At 38.3% G+C, this 15,449-nt stretch overlaps 1 protein-coding gene across 5 annotated transcripts in view; it reads right to left on the reverse strand.

The window, feature by feature from the left end:
* Nucleotides 1-15,449, reverse strand: part of NLG-5 (neuroligin 5) — a 361,805-nt gene that overhangs the window by 132,638 nt on the left and 213,718 nt on the right. For 2 of the 5 annotated variants that reach the window (XM_076621250.1, XM_076621246.1), the window contains exon 2: nucleotides 6,529-6,635. The exons of the other annotated variants lie outside the window; for them this stretch is intronic. The gene's annotated coding sequence lies outside the window, so the exon portion shown is untranslated. The remainder of the gene's footprint in view (nucleotides 1-6,528; nucleotides 6,636-15,449) is intronic. 5 annotated transcript variants of the gene reach the window in all.

Consider the following 15,449-nt stretch of genomic DNA (forward strand, 5'->3'; position numbering starts at 1 on the left):
CCTCCTGAACGTGGACAATAGTCTGTTAGCATTCGATTTCGCGGTTCGTTCGTTACTTGTGCGAAAGTCGAACAGAAATTCTATCGACGGTCACGTCGGTCCGGTCGACCGGTAACAGAAGAAGACCACGCATCCAGGAGCGGTACTTTTTGGACAAAAGAACAGGGAAGAGGTTGATTTACTACGACGCATAATTTTCGTCCTGGCATTAAATTAATATTTTCCAGGCTTTTGTTCAGCCGTTCCCACATAACCAACGGAGAAAAGAATCTTGATGAATGCGGTTCCTTTTGCGGATCTCGTTCAACTATAGAGCGACCACGCCGTTCTTAGAGCCGACTCTTCCTTCCTTTTGCTCACTTCCCCTCTTTCTTTCTTTAAGGAGTGACGCCATAATCCAGAAGAAAGAGTCCTTTTGAAAAGGAACGCGAATTCCTCGCTCTCGTTTAGGCCAGACATTATAGGCGTTGCTCGGTTACCTCGCTGAAAGTCATGTTAGAATGAAAAAGAGGGGTTCGGCGACTTAAAGTATCGCCGAAATTAGCATTTTCGTTGTTGGGTGAACAGAGAAGTATAGTGACGTAAACATTATAAATATTAAAATTGCTAAAAGGTATAAATATATCGGAACGAGGACTTTTATATTTTTGCACCTTGAAATTTCCCGTAAATTTATAAATAAATAAATAAATAAATAATTTATAACACTTATGTATATACAATTGCCTGTTGTGCAGAACCTTAGGCCTCGCGGACGATAAACGAAACAAAGATGAAGTGTTTATCGTGTAATGTATAAGAACAAGCGTTAAGCAGATAATATGATAAAACGATGCAAGTACGGTCAGGGAAGAAAGTTCGAAAAATGTTGAACTGCCGTTGGTAACTTGTCGGTACGGTCGAGTGGTTTAGTTTCAGGCAAGACTTGGCCCCAAGTTGTAATGAAAAAAATCAAGAGGCTGGTGTTTAACTTTCAGGCAACTTGGAAATTTTCATAAAAATTTTCTGTAAAAATTACGCGCAACCCTTTATCGAAGTTAATGTAACCGGACGTGGTTTGGCGAAATTTCCGCTCGAACATCGAATCGACCAGTTAACCTCGGTTTATCGTATTTTCAGCGACAAAGCACGTGTATTACTCCGCTATGTGTGAAACGAGTGTGGACTTCTTACGGGTAAACGAGAACGGCGAGTGCTTAAAAACAAATGATAAAATAAATGAAATAACCGAGGAAAGGATAAAAAAAGATTACAAAATAAATGAAACTCTAGCAGTATAAATTGTAAAAATTCGGCCCGCTAATGTTCGTTTTATCCACTAAATGGCGTACTAAATTTTGAATATTTTGCATATTTTCGCGTATTACACGCATTTTCTACATTTTTGCACGTCCAAACCTATAAATGCATAAATATTCGCAGTCTACTTCTGATATCGCGTTGCACGTATATATCTTTCGTATATTACAGAATTTGAACCGCGGTAAAAGTAAAGCACGTTAAAATCGAATATTTTTATCACGTCCTTGAAAGAAACGAAGGCTGTACGGTTTCTTTGCAACAAAGGAAGGAGCAAAACGTTTCTTAACGGAGAACTCGTTAACCGGCACTTGTAACGGCTGAAACAGCCTGTATTATAAACTCGAGAGTTCTCTTGGGCCGGCTGTTTCACAAGCATATCGATTTTCCATCGAAAGTATAGATCGTTTCACGTGCCTTTCAGATTCGACGACCTCGTTATCGCAGGTTAGGCCAAGCGAATCTAAACTTGGCCAAATTCAAATCGAATTTCCCTTCTGCTTCGTTGCATCGGTTGATTTTGACGGATTTCCCAGTCAAATACGATCGTTCGCGTATTTTCCTCTCGATACTTCGCCGTTTAATCTTCGTCTCGTACTTCTTACTATTTTCGTGTCAAACAAAACGTTCGTTATTCGCATAAATCGTTAGATACAGTTGATTTTTACTTGTATTTAACTATCAACTGTCCGCTATAAAACCCGGGAAATTGAGAAAACTCTAAATGGGAATGTAATTTGTCGAGAAATACGAAACGCCATAATATTTGCGAAATATTCTATATTCTGGAAACATTTGCGAAATAAATTGCCCAAGTCAAATGGATATTACTTAAAAATTCACGAATTACGATTCTCGGGCAACGTATTTTAATTAAATTTCTTGGAAGGAAAACATCGCGGAACAACATTTTTCCAATTATTTCTCATTAACGCGAACTTTCTCAACGTTTTATTCCCTTTTCCCGTACTTTGCCAAAAGGAAATAGAAAAAGCTGCGAGCATACAGAAAGACGTTGAGACATTTAACGAAACGTCGCACCCCGAAGTGCGAAACGCAAACGTTTCGAGATTGAATGGCGCCTGGCGTTGAATTGCCAGGGACCGGAAAAGGGACCAGAGTTTCCCGCGAGTGTACACGCATCACGTAATTCCGGTTCGAGTTGAAAGGGCGGGTCGACGGTCGAAATGGCGTTGAAACGGCGCGATACAACGAACTCGCGTCTCTTAAGCGCTTAAATTATTCGAAACGCGGCGGAGGGATTAGCAAGCGTCAAAATACTGCCACCAGTTCAATCTGCTTTATAACTGATCGGGTTTAACGGCCAATATGTAACCAATAATGGCGATAACCATGTCGTTAAAAGTTGTCTGTCCATCCGGCAGCTGTAACCCCCCGTTAAAAGTAAATTTGCACTGGAACCACAATGGAACTTGCTGTTGGAACTAGCGCAATTGCGGCGACGTTTCGGTAAATATTTCAAGAACGCGGTTTACGAAAGCTCGTGTTTCGTTTCTGGCCGTATTACAAATATGTTTCGTTCGATTTCGCTCATGCATCGATTTGCTAATCATTTTACCGACATTTTTTCGAAGGAAATAAATCGAAACGACGTTTTTTTGTATATTTAACACAAGGTTTTGCAGTGATTTTACAAATTGATTATATATTTCGCGAATGATAAATGAAGTTTCGCTTTACACTTGGATTTAATCTGCAAGCGAGAAAATTTAATTTTCTTCCAGATTGAAATTTGTTCAAAATTAACTACGCGATGTTTTCTTTGGTTATGAATTCAATTTTGTTTCGTAATACCTCGGTTAGGAATTTTAATCCTTCGCCTTTGGAATTTTACGATGTTTCCAAAGTATCGTAATTATTCCCTATACGAGAAAAAATACTTTCTCCATTTTCTGATAACCATCGTACCGTAAATGTTTAGGAACGACAATAATTTTTCATTGTACAGTGAGTTGGAGCTAATTGTAAGTAACGATATAACAAGAGTCATAACTGAGGATGCTGAAGGGATAAGTGTCTTTTCAAGTTCCGAATATCTCATAATCCTCTTCCTAGACGTAATAACCGTAGTATCTACATAACTGCCAAACTTTAAAGTACACATCTTTTCAATAAGCAACCAGCACGTGTAGCATATTGCTGTAACATAGCGAATCGCGATATAATACGTTGCTTGTTATTGCGAGAGTGGATTTTCGAATAACGTTTACGAAAGAATAGAACGATAGCCTATAAACAAAATTTCATCACGGTCGTGCTCGAAATAACCGAAAATTAGTTCATGGAGTGGAAATTGCACGGTTTATTTTTTAACGAAATACGCGACCGACTTTCCGTGCAATTATAATGTAATTATCGCGGTGATTACACGGCTGTATAAAACAGTAACGATAAATTTTCGCCGATTCGCATTTATTTTCGCAACGTTAAACTTCGAGTTAATTGGCCAGCTGCCACGTAAATAATTTTTTGAATCAACAACTGAACAATTGCTAGTTTGTCATTAACGCGTGTAACGTAACAACGGTATGTTTTATTTTTAGAAGCTACGAGATCGAATAAAAACGAATATTCTTCCTTTAAGATTTTACAATATGTCAATCGTCGTGGAAGGATTATTAAGTTTTGTCTATTTTGCGCGAGCTTCGTGGTTTAATGAAAAATGAAAACTCGGTCTATTTACTTCTTGGTCGCGTCTACTTTTTAATTAAACGTCATACTATTCGCTTCGTGAAGTAGCGTATAGCGATTCAAGCCGTAATTAAGAACTCAAAATCTCTCCCATAATCCTCGAGTAAATTTGCATACAATTTTTTGATAAGATTAATAAGTGCCTTAAGCCATAATTAAAACTTTTAAATTCGTCTTATATTATAGTCACATTGGTTTCACAATACGCTCCTCCTTATTACCTCGCGCTATTGTAACTTCAAAAAGTACCAACAAAAGACCACACAGATTACGTCAAAGGAAGCGAAGTACGATGCAAAGTTTAATCAAAGGTCGAAAATTCACTTCATGCTAATTAACCCTTCTCAATTATTCCAACATTATTAAAATTCAACACAAAGCCGATTTTTCTATTAAATACCACTTACCGTTTGATCTCTCGATCACGCACTCCGTCTATTGTTTACTATTTTGTTTTTGTTTTCCTTCATTAAAAATTCTATACAAATCTTGTTGCTGAAGTTATCAATTATTCTCTTCGATAAAGTTGAAATCAATGATATCGATTATATACGCAATTTAATAATACTGAATTTGATTCCTGGGCATATAAATTAATTTCATTTATTAGAAACTGATAATCGAATAATTAGATGAATAAAAATTTCTATACGTTCAACTTTATCATCGTGAGATATAATTCATTGGAGAACAATACCGTCTTTTCGAATTAACGACACGATTCTACGTCAAATTCATTAATTAAATTAATTCCATATTCGATATGAAATTTATTCTAATTATTATTCTGAAATTCATAAGCTAAGTCGTTTAAAATTCATTCCCGCTATATTAAAAAATATTTTATATAATAATCGAAGATTTCGTATAAAAGACGATCTCTGCCAATTTTTGTCGTTCTCCGGAAGAGCAAGAAATATTCTGCAATTCCTCATTTTTGTCAAGTAGATTCCAAATTTGTTAATAAACTCTCTTTTATCCATTAGAGAGTGCCTTGTTATTTGTAAAAACTCGTCGAGTTTATCAAACTTGTTGAAGATATTTGTTCAATTCTATCGAAGAATTAATTCTTTGATCTTTGAAAAATCAAACATAAAAATTATCTCTTCTATCACTGGCATCAAAAAATTTCCAGAAAATGGAGCAGAATCACTCTGGTTTTCGATTAACTCAATCACTACTTTGACATTATATGATACAAAATTTAATTTGTTTAATGGAATTAACGAGGGCCACATAAGCCCGGACAATTTGCGATTCAGATGCCGCGATACGAAATAAATTAGCGACTTCGCATCCGGAGATGTCGTGGCTTCTTCGCCGGAACATCCAATCCCCATGGCCCGCTTATAAACCCCATCCCTCCGTTCTCACCATCCTGTCGGTTTAATTTCTCAATTTCGTGCACGAAACTTTTGAAGGATCGTCACGGAACGCCCCAACCGCTGCGAATTATCGATTAGTCCTCGATATACTCAGCTTCCTTACGGTGGATTCACCGAGAGAGCCAAGGGGATGATTAACGAATCTGGCGTCGAGAAAGGGTGGGAAAAGCGTTTTCCTCGGAAACGTGGGCTAGATAGTTTGGATAGGTCGCGAGTTTATGACTGGTAATACGCGACTCACGGCACAGAAAATTAATTACGGAAACGTTCGCAATGTAAATAAGCTTGTGTGTAAGTTGAACGACGAGAGAATATGTTTTTCTCGATGTTGAGATTTGAAAGCGAAGATCCAGCTTCGCAACTAAGATTGGTTTTTGAGATACGGTTACAGGCGATCTTGGCTACAGTTTGTTTAACGAGAAAGTCACCGACTTGTAACAGTTTCCGGCGACTTGAGTTTGAAGGCGCGACATCTCGCGTTTCGAGTTAGAAAAGTTCATCGTTTTCTTTGTTAAATACGATCGCCATCCTGAGTAATAGCGCGAGTAATTTCGTTAGGGATATTTCGAATGAGAAATTTTCGAAAGTTGTTTCAACATCGCATGAACGCAGCGTATACCTAATGTGTATTAGATTGTCGGAAAAGTTTCTTTCGTTTCATAAGGTGATGATAGATGAACAAGAATTTCTGCTTTATATTATTTTATTGAATTACGTATGATCCATTTCGTTATATTTCTATTGTTACGTTCGTGCATAATTCAATAAACTAATATAAAAGAAAAAACATTGTGCGTCTATTGTTTCCTTATAAAACGAAAGAAACTTTTCGGACAACCTAATCATTTCTTCTTGCTCAACTTTCGTTGCTGTTCTTCCATCTGAATCTTACGATTTTGTAAAGTTTGAAGAGACCGAACGATCAACTATCCTCTTTTCAAATTATAGAACTTCTTTTTCCTCGACTTGTGGCTCACTTTGTCTATGTCCCTTTGATAATGTTCGCTTTACGTAAATTCTCGATACATGTTATTTCACTGCTCGGACTTTGATCGAGAAAGACTCTGCCTGTCGACGTTGGACAAATTCTCTTACTTTTTTTTTATTTAAATATAAAATTCGACATACATACTGTAGTATCGTGGACAAAAAGGCCTGAGTCCTTCGATCGAATAGTTCCGTAGAAAAGGCGTACGTGAGCCTGGCCACCAGTGTTTGCGGAACACGTGCGTGGTGGGCCTAAGAAAAGACAAAGGATGCTAGAACAGTCAGTGTCAGTGGAGAAGCCAGAGAATGTGAATCGAGAGGTCAGAGAGTGCGAGTTGCGTTGTCGAGATAGAGTGTTGCTAGCGTTGTCGTGAGAGTGTGGTCCGCGTGAGAGAGAGAGAGAGAGAGAGAGAGAGAAAGAGAGAGAGAGAGAGAGAGAGGGAGGGTTCTTCTGTTTAATCAACGTCTGTACAATCCACTTATTGTAAATAAATCATTATCAACAATAATATTTTATTCTCGATATTACAATACACATATTCCAAAAACTATTTCTACCTCTTTACGAAATAGACAATCAAGAAAGGAGAAAAGAAGAGGTAAAAATAACAGGAAGGTTGAAAGGAATCAGTGACCCGAATTATATCGACGTAACGAAATACAATATACACAGGAAGGAATTAAATATTGCGGAGTAATGCAGTTTCTGAGTCAATTATATTTCACGAACAATAGCTGGGCAACTTTTCTAGGTTCACGATTCTGCTAACGATATTACTTGGCGGTTAATAACTCATAATTAGTTATCGCGGTTGTATCGCGTATTTTACGCATCGAGATAAATTATCGTTCGTCCGACTGACTATTAAAAGTTCTGCAGTAATAAATGAAAAGAAAAAAAGAAACATAAAGAAAAGGATAGAAAAAAGGAAGTAAAAGAGTAACGGAAATAAAAGAGCAGACTGAACAAAAGGAAAGAAAAAACGCTTGTACGTTACGGTGTCGCGTCGGACGAGTTACGTTTTCCGGCTGACATTTTATTTCGACGTAAATGTGGCGCGCTGCAACGACGTAAATCTAGCCTGTTATAACGACGACGTCGAACATTCTGTAAATTTAATATCGTTCCGTGTCACCGGTACAGCGTCGTTCGTAATCGTTTCGACGATTTTACGGATCGAAAAAAATCCGCGAGTTATAGTCTTAATATGTTTGTCGACTTTGCTTAGTAAGAACAGAGCATATTGACAAGTTGGTCTGGAAAATTCTCGTGCTCTTCCAAAAATTGTTTAACGGCCTGTTACCTAAAATTATGTGTTTTCGAAGTATACCTTAATATAGCGTCATTTTTATTAACGAGTTTCGTTTAGTTTATCTCGTTGTTTGTCTGTCTCTTTGGATGGAATTTTGTAAGCGGAATTTCACCCACTTCCCGTCCAGTTAGAAAACTGAAATTTCCAACATACGCTCATTCCCGACAACGGTACGATATAATTTCAAAAAGTTGATAATTTTTTTATTGGAAATGATTGTCTACTTTCTTCCCCATAATTGGGCTCAGTGTATCAAGATTAAAAAGTAAAAAATGAAATTGACAACGAATTAAAAGAACAAATTAAAAGAACAAATTAAAAGAAGATGGTTTCTATTTAAAGAAATACTGAAAAGAAGAGAAAGTAATTTTCTCAATCAGGTGATATACAGGGTGGTTGGTAACTAATGGTAGAAGCGGAAAGGGGGTGATTCTACGCGAAAAAAGAAGTCGAAAATATAGAATAAAAATTTTTCGTTCGAGGCTTTGTTTTCGAGAAAATCGACTTTGAATTTTCGCTCGGTACGCGTGCGGTACGTTATAACGGATCTCACTGTGGATCGTTGTCTCGATGGAAAAATTAAAAAAAGAATTAAAAAAAAATTTTTATTCTATATTTTCGACTTCTTTTTTCGCGTAAAATCACCCCCTTTCCGCTTGTACCACCAGTTACCAACCACCCTGTATATATAATTAGTAATATGTAAAATGAGCAGATACGTGAAAATTTAAGCGACTCTTACATTGACTTACTTTACGACTTCACATTGCTTTTCCTAATTTCGAGATCTTATCTTCCTGTAACTATTCGGAAGTCTTTAATGCACAGTCCCCTTATCTAACGAAATAATTTACCTTAAGAAACAGATAGTGCAGCATCGAAACGAAAGACAAACCTCGATCTCTCGCACCTTTAATCGTTACGTTTAACTCGATACTGCGATTTCCGGCAAAATAGCCGGTTACATTTCACAAAGCCGGCGATTAGCAGTCCGGAGCACGTCGCTAAAATGTTGTAATACGCTTGGACCTCTCTGTTATCGTTCAATTAGCCGATACAAACGCGTTATCAAACGGTCGTACTATCAGGCCAGCGGCTTGTTAGCGCGCTGGAAATACCGGACGATAACGCGACCATTTGCATTCCGTAGCACGCGAGCTGTAAGTTACTCTAACGAACAAGTGGCCCACAACTGGATTTCGTCTAAAAGGATAATAGCGTACATACGTTCACACGCGATATACGTAAATATATGTAAAATATTCGCAACAGTACTGATACGTAGAAACATAGTAGCGTTAAAAAAATTGTCTTCTTTTAATCGAACGATTTGTTCAACACGGAGAAACGACACAGACAAATTCGATATCTGATTCTTGGTTTTACCGGGCGCATACGAAGGAACGCGAGACTCGACCGTTCCTTTGATTCTAATAAATAATTTTTGCGTGCAACGTTATTACGTTTAATATTGTTTCGCATCAATCATTCTTGATGAGAGAGAAATAGAAACAGAATGAGTATCGCAGCGTGAATATTGCGTGTTCGCGTGACTCGAACGCGGAGGTTCCTCGTATAACTATACGGCAGACCGTGTAGATTCGAGCCAGTTAATGATTGCAGAAAGAAAGAAGGTGGAAAAAAAAGGAAAAATTTCGTGGTTTTTGTTGTAATTTTTAATGAACCGACTGCAGAGACGCCGGAATTTTCAGGTCGTTAATTGGACAGAGGATTTATCGTTTTCGTTACAATGCCTTGAATTTTTTTAATATTCGTCCGAATACGCCAGCTTTTCCACGGCGAGGAATTTTTTAAGCAGAAAATACGATTGGTAAGTTGATTTAAGTTCGTTGCGCGCGAAGTTTGGAAATTTACAGAACACAGTGCGATTTATAAATTCCTCGAGCAAAGAATTGGCTTGTGAACAAGTTAATAATTTACGTAACGGATATCGGACGAAAATAAGGAAGAGAAGAGAGTTGTAACAAAGCAAAGGAAGACGAGGGCGCGAAAGAGCAAACGGAAGAATCGCGGGACGATCGTGAGATTTAGCGAATAGCTAAGGAAGATTCTCGGTGAATCTTCGGCAGAGTGGGCCGCGGAGAGACCAGACGTCCCTTTGATGCATTTTCACAGGCAGAGAAAAGGTTCTGGTTAGGATGCAGCTGCAGGATGCATGAAGAGAGCGCGGCTGCTCAAGAATGGGGTCGTGAAAGGGAGTCGTAAATTCCGGAAAATTCTCGGCCCACATCCTCCGCTTTAAAGCTTCCTGAACGCGTTAAAATTGCAGGCAGTCTAGCACGATTATTTAACGATTAATCAATCGTCGATTTGGAATTCGGTGAAATTTCGCCACTTGCCGAGATCCCTTTTGTCTCTATATCTCTGTAGAGCTGTGCTTTATACGCGGCAAATGAAACGCGATATTGAACAAAATAGGTTCTTTTTTGCAAAAACACGAGCAAGCTTTTCGCGAAGGATGCGAAGGAGAGGACGAAACGTTTGTAACGATGCAGAGAGTTAATAGGAAATTGAACGGGCCGATTCATCGATGAAAACTTTTCAGTGGTTAACGCTAAAACGCTCGAATGCCATCATTTTTATCATTTTACGGGGATATTCGATCGCAGATGGACTTTCGTGCGAATTATTAAATGGTGAAATATTAAATAAAATGATAAGAAGTATATTCAATATTATAGAATGACAATAACGAAATAAAATAACACTCGATTGACTCGTTTTTATTATTAAATAAATATCTCATGGTTATATTTCATTATGATTTTTGTGTTTACGGGCATCGAGAACCGATCGAGTAAAAAATTACTTTTTACAACGTTCATGGCAGAATTTCTTATCAGAGGTGTATAAGAAAACGGCGTATAATAACGAAAGGGGTGTTTGTTTTATTATCACTCTCACGAATTGCATCAACGATAATGCACTGCTGCGATGAGCCAGCTGCGCGATCGCAATATTAAATCTCCTCTACTCTTGCAAAGAGCTTCCACGTAAATTTTAAGCGGAGTAGAAGGAAGATTTTTAGTTTTATTACTTGTTTTATTAGATGGTATTCTATTGGAATTTAAAAGTGATACATACGTTTACTTAGTTTCTATCTTTATCATACTCGTATTATATTTCATATACGTGATGATATTCTTCAGTTTTTTAATCCTTGGTTTAATTTATATAATCGTGCATCAGATAATAATCCATTAGAATAGAAAAATCTATGGCCGGACGACGGACTTTGGAAAAATCTATCAAGGAAAAATCTTCGATGGAACGAAGAACTTCATCAAACACGAAACGAACTAACCCGATAAATCGAGAATCCTCTCGATTACTCACCATTCGAATCAATAAAAACCGTCGAGGTGAAAAATCCTGGAATCACCAAGGAATTAGTAACACGATCCAGTCAAGAAGCTGGTGCAGTTTCAGAGTAACGAACAATTTCGATGAAGGATGATCGTAATCCTACTATCCATCAGAACCATTCATCAAACGGTACGTCTGCTTCAACTCGACATGGTAGCGAAAGAGATGTAGAGAGGCAGCTGAAAAATTTCTTCGGCGAAATTCGTTCTCCTTCGAAATTTACGTAGAATCTTCTCTCCTCTTCAAAATTGCTTCGAGGAAAATTTAATATAAGGATCGCCTTGGTCGTGATTGTCATTGTTTGTCCCTGCTAATTTTTCATCGTGAAACGACCGGAATTTGAATTTTTTTCTTTTGAAATTTTTTTCTTTTTGAAATTTTTGAATTTGAATATTGAATACGATCGGAAAATTATTCAACAACGATATAGTTTAATTAGGAGAACTCGTCACGTGCGTCGCGTTCTATCGTTTGTTCCGAGCGCGACAAAAATATCGAAGAGCTAGAGTACAGATTCCGTGAAACAGCAAACTTTGGTACGACTGATTTGTATTTCGAGAAGGGTAGCTTGGGAAAAGAGGGGCAATTTCAGGATCAGACGTTTCATACGGTACTACCCTCAGGAACAAATATTAGGTCGCCCGGAAAGATTCTTTCGTTTTATAAGGAAATAATGGATGCACAACGTTTTCCGTTTTATATTATTTTATCGAATTACGCACGGTCCATTTTGTTCTATCAAAATAAAGATCACAACGTTCGACGGATTAGGTTTCATGTTTGTATAAAGATGCATCGTTGTAAAAGACGTGTCTGTAAAAGAAAGACACTTTTCGGACAACCTAATATCAAATAAATAGTCAGCGTTATCAACCCATAAATGGAGAGGCGGATTCGATAAAATTCTAGGAATTTCTACGTATATGACAATTTGGAAAATACACGTGCATATTATTCCACGATACTTGGAATGTATCGCGAGGTGTCGCACTGTTAACGCAGACGTATGCATAGGTAATTTAAAGACTATGTCAATGTGTGTCAATAGTTCACAGCATCGCTCTTTATACATTTCTCAGCAGTTTTTATCCACGTGATAAAATTATCTACGTGTACTTGTATCTACGTGTATTCATAGAGCATATCATTATCCTTGAAAACATTGTTTCCTTCGATCACTGAAATATCTCGCACGAAGATAAGGTAGCATGTGGTCATTGTCTATATAACGAGCATCTTGCGTCAACTTTCTGTCAACCTTCTGTCAACCATGGACACACACACACACAACAAACTTTACTAACGGACATTGTACGATATTCTTTCGCGCATATCATGACGGAACAATCGCAAAAATGCACTGTCGCGGCAAATTCGAGCTCTGACTGCCACCAGTAATCGCGTCACGCTGCATATTCACGCGAGATTACATATGCATCCTTCAACCATCGTATGCATATCCGGTGCATGCATAACAAACGTGTGTACCGACATCCTGTTTACCTGACAGATCTTCCGAGGTTACACATCTCCAGAGAATACGTTCGATTATGTCAACGAGATCTTCCTAAACACTCGTTCTCTTGCTTGACGTATTTTTTTTTTCTCTCGTTGGGGGAGATCTTGTTAGGGGTGGTTTCATGGTGTTTCGGGAAATTATTCCAGCCACGTCCGAGCCGAAGTTTCTCTTATCGAATTTGCCAACCGCGTCGTCTCGTGTCAGTCAGCCTGTATATTCCGCGCTTTTTGGTGAAATCGATTATGGTGGGGAAAATTTTCTCTCGTTCGGCTCGAAGAAGGGGATGTCCAGTGATGAATTTTCGAAAAAAAAAAGTTGAAATTTTATTATTTGGATGAAAAAGGAAGGCTTCTCGTAGCATGCGGACCTCTGTCCTTTTACGCACTGTATTTCCATTTTACGAGTTTTCAAAGTAGTTGCGAATCCTTGGTTCGAACGTGATATAACTCGAAAGTATTAATTTTTTAAGTAAATACAAAGAATCGTATGCAAACTCGTATGTTCATGGACATAACCGAGGACATGGCATAAGTAGAAATTAATAGAAACAGAAATTTGTTTCAACAAATATATGTTATATATGTTGTATTACAAGATTTTATGCGTGTAAATAAATATATATATAGTATATTTTAATAACATGTATATAATTCGTATGCGTAAATTTGGTTGGCTGGTACAAATGGTAAAAGACGTGAAAAGTGTACTAAATGATCTTTTGAATTTTACAAACTTCGAATCTAGAAGTTTTCAAATTTTTAATTTGTACATCGTCGGACTCGCGAAATCTAATATTTCCTCCCAGATTACACGTTCACGTGGCCCTTTTTGAATTTCCAAATTCACTCTTTGAAATATTCAACTCAATCTGCAGGCTTAATCAACCCTTACGGACAAAACCAAGAACCAGTCTCTCGATCGAGTACTCAAAGGCTGGATATTAAAGGGCGGCTGGTGCATGGTTTAATTACAACGTCGATTAATACGAACCACCCGGTCTACACTGTTCCACAGACTAGACTACGTTTCCTAGGTTCATCGAGAAATTTTCTTTTCTCCGCTAACGCGATACGATGAAACGAACGATGACTAATCATCGAACATCCGTAACGTTCGTTTCGTTCTAAATATTCCAACGAAATGTAGAAAAGCCGAAGCTTACGTCGTAGCTTTTAAATCGCGTTAAATCACAAACATCGATCGTTTCACGCTGTAAATTGGACTTAACAAACTTTAACAATTCGTTTTCTTCCACGCTTGTGCACACCTATACATATACATAGCTCTTACACACATAGGTCTTTGCTGCGTGAGGTAACAACGAAATAAAATCCACGATTTTGGACGAAGTTTCCTCGTATAATAAATCTCGCCGCGTGGAAACGTAACTCGCGAGGATGGTAGAGTTTTTCGTGCACGGGGTTCGAGGAAAAGAATGAATAGCTAGCTCGTTCCACGAGTCACCTTCGTCGAATACCTAATTCGCCTTCTTTTCCCGCGGAGGAAAATAAATCGCGGACCCTGCCAACTTATCCGATCCATCAGCAGCGGGCATGATCGAGTTAAAACTCTCGAAACTCTGTTACGTGACGAGGAACAGTCTTTTCCGTCGTTCCTACCTCTGTTTCTGCCTCTTCCTTTTTCCTTCGCTAACGTTCGTTTCGCTAGCTGGTCGGCTCGCGTGTGCCTACGTGTGCACGTGTTTCAGATAAACCGACATTCTATCTGCACACAGCGTGTGCCGTCTTATGAATAATGCATACTCAATGGATTAATATTATTTTTCGCTGGCCCGTCGTTATCTTCGCCGAACACCGGTGCAATCGATGTTCGCTATACGCGACACTTCCAACGGATTTTCCTCCGAGTTTTCCATCGAATAGTTCGACTAACGCTGGCTTATACGTCGAATGGTTCCTCGATTTACTTTGTTCTTTAATTTAACGCGTTAAATTCCCACCCAGAGAAAGGCGATTAATTTAACGCAGAAAATGTCTAGGTTTCGAAAGTTTCTAGAGAAATTTCGCTAGAAACTGTAAGCAAATGTAAACATCTGTAGCTGAATAAGACAAGGTTTTCTTTCGCAAAGCTAAGATTCACAATACTGTTCTCGAAGAACACGATCATTCGGTTAAACGGACCGTAGCTGCGCTATCGGAATAATCCAAAAGCTTCGTTACGTTAATCGACTTATCCGTGTTCCCAGCAACTTTCCACGATTACGTCGTGTTCGGTAACCCAGCGTACCACGCGTTTCTCACTTTCTCTTCCCTAGAAGCTAACACTAACGTTCCATTCACTCTTCGTGATTTTACGTTCTCTCTTCTTGGTTCGCGAGAACGCTGTACAGAAGTTCGGCGAATACCGACCGGTTGGATGTACGGGAAACTTCATAACTCTTATCCCGAACAGAGTCATAATACTTTCAACTGTTTAAGAATCCTCGCTCACACGACCAAAAAGAAGCCAGTGGAAAGTTCCCGACAAGATTTTGAGTTCTCCGCAAGTCAATTACCCTCGAGGTCCGGCTGAAAAACGCGGCAGACTACTAGTTTCTCTGGTAGCCACAAGTTAACCCATTTCTTACTTTCAGAAGCAATATGTTTCGTGTATCTGTCGTGGTTTTATTTTTCCTATGTTTCTCGCTATCATTTTTCACTGTGTGATTTGTGATAAACGAGATCTCAACTTCTACTCTTTCGGTTTGACGCTATTAAAAGATCAAGGTCGAGACGATATTTATGGAAAAAATGTCATTTAAAGAGAATATACGTTTTGTTGATTTCGTATAATTATTTGTACAGCAATAAGAATAATTTTATATCACGTCGAATTCGGATAATATTT

This window comes from Bombus vancouverensis, chromosome 9, assembly GCF_051014615.1.
Source record: "Bombus vancouverensis nearcticus chromosome 9, iyBomVanc1_principal, whole genome shotgun sequence".
Classification (NCBI taxonomy): Eukaryota; Metazoa; Arthropoda; class Insecta; order Hymenoptera; family Apidae; genus Bombus; species Bombus vancouverensis.